At 44.2% G+C, this 7,572-nt stretch overlaps 1 non-coding gene across 1 annotated transcript; it reads left to right on the top strand.

The window, feature by feature from the left end:
- Nucleotides 1-506: 506 nt before the first annotated feature.
- LOC120106587 (small nucleolar RNA R71) lies at nucleotides 507-612 on the top strand. The gene has a single exon (XR_005508704.1). It is a non-coding gene; the product is annotated as a small nucleolar RNA R71 (small nucleolar RNA).
- The last annotated feature ends 6,960 nt before the right edge of the window (nucleotides 613-7,572 follow it).

The raw sequence follows: 7,572 nt of genomic DNA, 5'->3' as shown, positions 1-7,572 counted from the left end.
TATTCGAAGCTTGCTGCCTCCAAGAAAAATTTGGATGATTCCGCCAACCCGGGTTATATGTATTGGAAAATGGGTCATTACCCGGTCTGGGCTGTGTTTGAGCAGCATTGATGTGTTCTTGCACGAGTTCGGGGAATTGGGGTGCTGAGGGGCACTCATGAATAGGATGCGATGGGCTAGAACAGATAGCACATACTTGTGCTTGGGAAGAGCTAACGACATCTCCTATCATTAGTTGGTCAATCTTATGGGACAATGCATCTACCTTGCTAGACAGGTCCATAGAATGACTTATTTCACAAATGGCCCCTTTTTTGTGAAAATTAGGGGGTGCTTGACGAGAACATGAAGCATGGTGGAGGGAGTTTTCATTAAGATTTTCAAATAGTTGCCATGCTTCATGCTCATTTCGAAGCATGAAAGTCCCCCCGCATGCAGCATCGATCATCTGACGGTTTCGTTCAGTCAATCCGTCATAGAAACATTGCACTAGCTGCCACTTAGGTATTTGATGATGAGGGCATTTACGGATTAGGTCCCGAAATCTCTCCCAAGTTTCATGAAATTCTTCTCCCTCAGTTTGGGAGAAGCTTGTAATGGCACGTCTAAACTGGTTCGTTCTTCCTATGGAAAATTATTTTTTTAGGAATTCTTGTTGCATTTGATCCCAAGAATGAATCGAGTTGGCTTCTAAAGAATTCAGCCATTGTTTGGCTCTATCTTTAAGGGAGAAGGGAAATAATCTAAGTTTCAGAGCATCATCAGTGAAGTTCTGAATCTTGACAGTGGTGCAAATCTCAAGGAATTCATCTAGGTGTTTATATGGGTCTTCATTGGTGAGCCCATAAAAAGATGGGAGCATTTGGATCACACTAGATTTTATTTCATATTGTACAGCTGCTACTTCAGGTAATCGAATGCAAGATGGGGAAGTATAAATGGTGGGAGTAAAGTACTCCCTCAGGAGTTTGGGTTGTTCTTCAGCTATCTTAAGAGGTGGGGATGATCCTAATGTTTTGATCTTAGCTCGAATGTTCCTAATGGTTCGTTCTATTTCAGGGTCAAATGGTAATAGGTCAAGTACTCTAGAACGACTCCCTTGCATACACTAGTACTCGATCAGTCAAGCATGCAATAAAAGAGAAAAGCATATCAATCCTAGTCTTTGTCCTAAAACCACTAGACAGCTCCTAACTGGTTTGAAGAGGGCACCTAAGCCTCCAATCCGGTCTAATTAACCGAGTTGACCAGGTAAGCTCCCAGGTAAGTGGAGGGGTCATGATGCGTTCGCAAAGGTCCCACTTAAAACCCTCTTGCCTCGAACAGATGAACTGTCTCCCTTATAGGGACAAAGCTTGCCTAGACATCAACTAAGCCACAGAGCGAAATTGGTGCAACTTTTGGTGATCTTCGTCCTATTGAGCTCGAATGTCCCTAGGAGCCAACGTCTAATTGATTTTAATTAAAGTGGCACTATGTGAGATTGAGTTCACCTAAATTGGGCAAGAGTCCGGTGATGAAATCCGGCTCTTATCTTGTTGGGGTGATTGCCCTTACTATGTGCGGATTAATTTGTGTATGTGTATCAAGCGTACATTCACACTTTTGCTAAAATTAAAATCAAACAATCACCACAAAATTTCAAGCTAATAATTAATTTAAATAAGAAAGGTTTAGAGGTTACCAAAGAGAATTTCTCCAGCAATTTAAAATTTTTTTTAAGCAAACCTCTAAAGCATTCCTTTTCGATAGCCCAGATCTCCTCTTCGATTCCTGATCAAATAAGACCAAAAGAAAAAATAAAAAAAAAATTAGTAGAAGAGAAAAAGGAGACAAAAAAAATACAATAATAGAAAATAATTTTTTTTTATATATTTTTTTTTTGAAAGTTTTTTTTTTAATTAATTAATTTTTTTTAAAGATAGGAAAAATAACTATGCAAGCAATCCCCGGCAACGGCGCCAAAAATTGATCGGTTCTTTCAATTTCAAAAGTAAACCACGCAATAGCACGTATCCTGTAGGATAGTGATTACGGGTGTCGGTCCACATGGATTGAAGAATAAGTTATTTTTCTTTTAAAAATAAATCAAGAAGAAGGATGTGCTAACTCGATTTAACTAAATTAATCTATGAGTATGAATTGAAATTTATCAAAGTAAATGGATCTAGGGTTTGGAATCCACCGCGTAGCATTGCATTAGTGACTGTGTTCTTAATTTTTATCTTTTGGAGAGGCATGCAAATTGGCTACAAGCCTTTTAAAATAAAAGCATAAAGAGTGTTAGGAAGATCCATCTTCGGTGTAGCATGAAGTGTCTACCTAAGTATGCAAATCTAGGATGCAGCACACTTCATCTTCCTAGGCATGAATCATCTTAAACTACTTTAGCAAACATGATTAGTAAGTGGCATGCTCAAGGTTTAAACATCATAAAAGAAATATTTCATTGAAGATAAGAATTTAAACAAGCTCCAAAATAATAAAGAAAATAAGAACTACAATGCCCTGATACATTGCTAGGGCTTCATCCAGCCCTAGACTAGACGTTTAGCCGAGCATGGCTTCCGGACGACCTCCCATCTTCAAAAGAAAGCCTTCACCTCCCATCATTCCCAATATATCACAAAATATTCTCTTTCCCCCCTTTTTCTCTCTTTTTTTATTTCTTTTTCTCTCTTTTCTCTCGGCTGGTGGCTTCTTTTCTTCACCGAAACAGGGGTCTCCCCTGTTTTTTTCTTCTCAACCGAGCCCCTCTTCTTCTCTTCACCGAAACAGGGGTTCCCCTGTTTCTTTCACAACCCAGCTCTCCCTTTGCCACCGCCCCTCCTTTCTTCTTATATAGACTCCTCCTAGAAGCCAATAATGGATCGCGTGGAGAGGATCGTCCGGGGTGCTCATTCGGGAAGGGGGAATGGATCTCGGGCTGCTGAAATCTGGGGGAGAATCACGGGCGGCCGGGATGGATTGCGGACGGCTAGAAGAGGCTGAGACGCTGAGAGGAGCGGATCCGGAATGGAGGGTGCTGCGGGATCGCTGGGAGGAGGCTATCGACCAGGTCGCACGCGGAAGAGGACGATGCGGCTGGGATTGGGTCTTCCGGGATGCTGGCTGAAGAAGAAACGGACGCGTGAGGAAATCCGGAAAGACTCTCGCGGCTTTGCTGGGGTGCTGGAGTTCCGGGAGGTGGGTCCAGGTGCGTCATGGACAACGGAAGAGGCTAAAATGCCGGGATCTTGGATGCATCACGGAGAGAATAGAAGCGGAGGGCCGGATCGACGGGAGGTGCTGCAATTATTCTGCTGCTGTGAATGTGCTGGGACGAGCGGATGGTCTGGGATGCTGGCTGCACGCACGGTGATTGCGGAGGAGCTGGTCGCCGGCTGCTGGATCGACGGGAGGTGCTGCATCGCTGGGAGGATTGGTTTTTACCACGTGAGGATTCCATGGGTCTCGGCCCTGTTCCGAAGCAAGTGCAGGCTGTGGACTCTTGGCTGTTGGGAAGCTGGGCGTGGCATGGACGCGGTGGGGGGCTGAATCACAGGCTTGGTGCTGGGAATCGATCCGGATGAAGAGGATTTGGCCTTCTACTCGGTCGCTGGCTGCACGGGCTCCTGTTGCTTTGGAACGAGGGCGGATGGGAAGTATTCGAAATCAACGGTTGCAAAAAGGTCTCCCCTGTTTCAGCGCTGGGAAGCTTGGATTGTGGTCGTGGGAAAGGAGTGGGATTAGTTAGGGAATTGGCTTTAGATTTAAGGTTGGTCATGATCGTTGATTTGCTTGAACTTGTTCTCGAGCCTAATGTTATTTAAATTTAATTCTTGCTAAGCTGCTTCAGATCGAACTCGACCAGACAAGACTAAAAACAGGACCGTGACCTAATAAAAAGGGTTAATCAAACCTCTGCCCCATACAAAATTAATTATAACTTTCGATCGAATCAGGACCAAAACCCATTTAATTATAACCTTAGCTTGATTACAACTCCATCAGGTTACCAAATCGGGTCAACACAATCTCCTCCTTATATGTTTTCATGAAAGATTATAACCAGGAGAGAGACAAGTTTAGAGTCTGTTTTGAGAAAAGAATTATTTACCTCTTACCATATTTTAAATTCATTTCAATGTTTATTTAATTTTATGGTAAAATATATATTTATCAGTTTAAAAACATTGATAAGTGCTATGAAAAGATAACTAAATTATAGATTATTAAGCACTTATCACTGCCCACCTGCTCAAAAGGTAGAACCGAGCCAAGCCTTAGCCTGGAAAACCAAATGCGGGCTGCCTTGCAGAGAGTTGCCGGAAAGGCCCTGCAGAGTAGGGCGTTTGTTGTCCCTTGGAGTGTCATAAGGGCTTTGTAGCTTTCCAAATAATCCAGAGGGTCGGACGAGCCATCATACGGCTCAATTTGCGGCATCTTGAACCTCAAGGGGGTCAGCTCGTCAACGATCCATCGAGGGAATGGACACTCAGTTGTGAATTCGAGATCGGCGTCACGCTTCGGGCCTTGGTCTCAGAGCACCTGGATCTGTCGCTCCAACTCCTCAACTTTTCTGTCAAGCTCGGCGACGGGCTGGGCTTCTGTTGCAGCTCGGCATGGGGTGGACCTTGCCTCCGATGGTTGTTCCTGTGCTTGGGGCATCAGACTTCGGCACAGGCTCTCAGGGTGATGGCTGCGTGACAAGCCCTCCTGGCTTAGGGATCGAGCTTGGTGGGAGCTTCGGTAGTGGCGACGCTCCCTTTCGTCGGCCATCGCGCACTGCCTGGCAGAGGAATGACGTTGCGAGCGTCGTCCTAACGACTCGCGCCAACGAGGAGGGGGTGCAGGCTGGGCTCTTGCTTGCTGCAGGCCTTGAACGGCCGCGGTGAGTGTTTAGACTTGCTGGACGAGAAGATTAAACTGCTCTAGCTGGACCTAAGAAATTTGATCCGCCGGTGCCGCAGGGGGTGGACTTTGGAGTAAGTTGCCGAGAGTTGGTGCTCGGCGCCTCGATGCATTAGAAGCTCCTCAACTCCTCAATCTCATGATCATGACTTAGACCCTTCCTCTAGCGCCAGATGTTGTGGTTGAAATTTGGCCTGACGGTGACCACGCCGGAGGAAGCCGAGAAGATGCCGGTCGGGACGGAGAAAGCGGAGAAAGGGAGCCACCTCCTGCGCTCCGGGTTACCTGCACAAAGCTTTGGCCAGGGATTCCGGTGAGGGCCTTCCGATGTTTAAGTTAGCAAAATTTTTTGAGAGGTTTCTGAGTGTTTTGAATTACTTTGTCTTTTAATGGCTTATCGAAGGCCTTTCCCTATCCCCTTTTTATAGGGTGAGGGTCTCGGCCGTTATCTAAAGTCTCGGCCGAGCTGTGATCGGCTAGCCATTTCCTGGAGGCGGTGTGAATCACAGAGATCATTCTTGCGGGCAGAGGATTCGGGAGATGTCTTTCCAGATTTGTTCTTTGACAGGACTAAGGTCGTCTCGGCCTTAAGCGGGGTTCGAGGTCGGCCTGGCCTCTAGCCGAGGCCGGCTTGACTCTTAGCAAGGCCGAGGCCTGGCCTGCTCGGCTCTGAGGTCTGCTTGGTAGAAATTGAGTGGTTCCACGCTGGGGTAGGACGATCCATTTTGCCTCCCATCATTGATCATGGATGTTTGTTTATTTTTGCTTCTATAATTTTCTCTCCTCTTTCAGCTTTCTTTGATCACAATGCTGGTTGAATTATTATAGATTTCAATGATAATTGGTGATAATGAATGATTTTATTGATGATCAATGAAGAACGCATGTTAATGAGAAAAAATGAGGCTATAATAGTGATGTTTTTCTTATTAAAAGAGTGCATACAAAAAGAAAAGTGCTAAAATGTTGCCCAAGGTGACAAGCCAAGAGGAGGGGGTGAATTGGTTTCTCTTACTTTTAACTATCTTACTTATGTTAATTGATGAGTTAGTGGAATTAAAACAAATCACAATACAAACAACAAGAAGTATAGTGGTTCGGTGCTCTCCTAAGCACCTACGTCCACTCCCCAAGCGACCCCTTGGGAATTCACTATAATCCCGCGGATTACAGTTGGATTGTTTTCCGGGCTCACAATCCAAAAACCTTTACACTTTGGTTTTCCGGGATCACCAAAAACCTATGTTGGTTTTACGGGCTCACCAACGAACTTAAGTTGGTTTTCTGGGCTCACCAACGAACCTTTACAATTGGTTTTACGGGTTCACCAATCAACCTACACCGTTGGTTTTGCGGGCTTACCAACTAACCTTTACAATGAGTCTAATAAACAAAGTAAGAAGATTTAAGCTCCTAGATGAGCAAATATAACAATATAATCTACAAAAAAGAGTTTAGAGAATAGTTATTGCTTGATGTGACTTCTCTCTTCTTTGTCAAGGATGCTTCACTCTTTAAGGGTGGATGGAGCTCTTAATAACTCTTGGAATCTGCTCAACCACTTTCTTTTGACTCTTGAATGAAGCACTTGGATGAAGAAGATTAGGGCACTTTGTCTTTCTTGTGTACTCTTTGATATTTTGCAAAAGGATGTTCTTTCTGATGAATAGTGCCACTTTAAATAGTTTCCTTCATCCATTGGACAAGCCCCAATGGTTAGAATTCAAAAACTAGCCGTTACTCACTGTTGGAAGGACAAAAAGTACTTCTGCAGAACTAGCCGTTATGCTTCTGCCCGTGCTTGGGTCGGCTCAACCTGTCCTTGGGTCGACCCAACTTTCACTTGGGTCGACTCAACCTTTCCTTGGGTCGACCCTCTCAGAACCACAGAAACTTGCAATTCAGCCTTCCTTCACTTGGGTCGACTCAACATTTCTTTGGGTCGACTCAAGGTTCAGTTGGGTCGACTCAACTTCCACTTGGGTCGACCCTCTCAGGGTTTCCAGAGAACCTTTTCTGTCATGTATTCTGTCATTGCCTTTGGGTCGACCCTCTCAGTGTTTGGGTCGACTCAAGCTTGGGTCGACTCAACTTCCTCTTGGGTCGACCCTCTCAGTGTTTCCAGAGAACTGTTTTCTTGAGTCTTTGAGAGGCTTGAAGTTTGGGTCGACTCATGCTTTCCTTGGGTCGACCCAACTACTGTTCATCCGTGCCATTTTTGCAGAAGTGTGCCAGATGCTTTCTTGATGTGCCGGAGTCGACCCAATCATCCTTGGGGTCGACTTAATCCACACTTTGCTGTAACTCAAGGTTAGATTCATCCAAATAAACAATGAAATGCATCTTTATCTTATTATACAAATATACTGAGAGTAACAGACTTATAAATGAAGTATCAAATTAACTTGTAACATACTCTTGATTATTGCTTGTTAATCATCAAAATAACACTATCATCCTCAATCTCCCCCTTTTTGATGATTACAAAATATAGAGTATGAGCCTATTGATACTTATCTTAAAATCAGTTTTAAAAGGGCTCAAGTTGCTGAATTTCAGCTTTTCAAATATGAGAGTGAAGTCTCTCCCTATTTCATCCAAATGTTTCCAATTTGACTTTTTGAATTGCTCCCCCTTTCATTTATATTTCATTAAAGATGAAACTTCAAAAATTTGAGA

Source organism: Phoenix dactylifera, chromosome 10 (assembly GCF_051530095.1).
Source record: "Phoenix dactylifera cultivar Ajwa chromosome 10, Ajwa_hap1_PhDact_Kaust_v1.1, whole genome shotgun sequence".
Lineage (NCBI taxonomy): Eukaryota > Viridiplantae > Streptophyta > Magnoliopsida > Arecales > Arecaceae > Phoenix > Phoenix dactylifera.
Note: the sequence above shows the minus strand (reverse complement) of the source record. Positions and strands in the feature narration are given on the sequence as shown.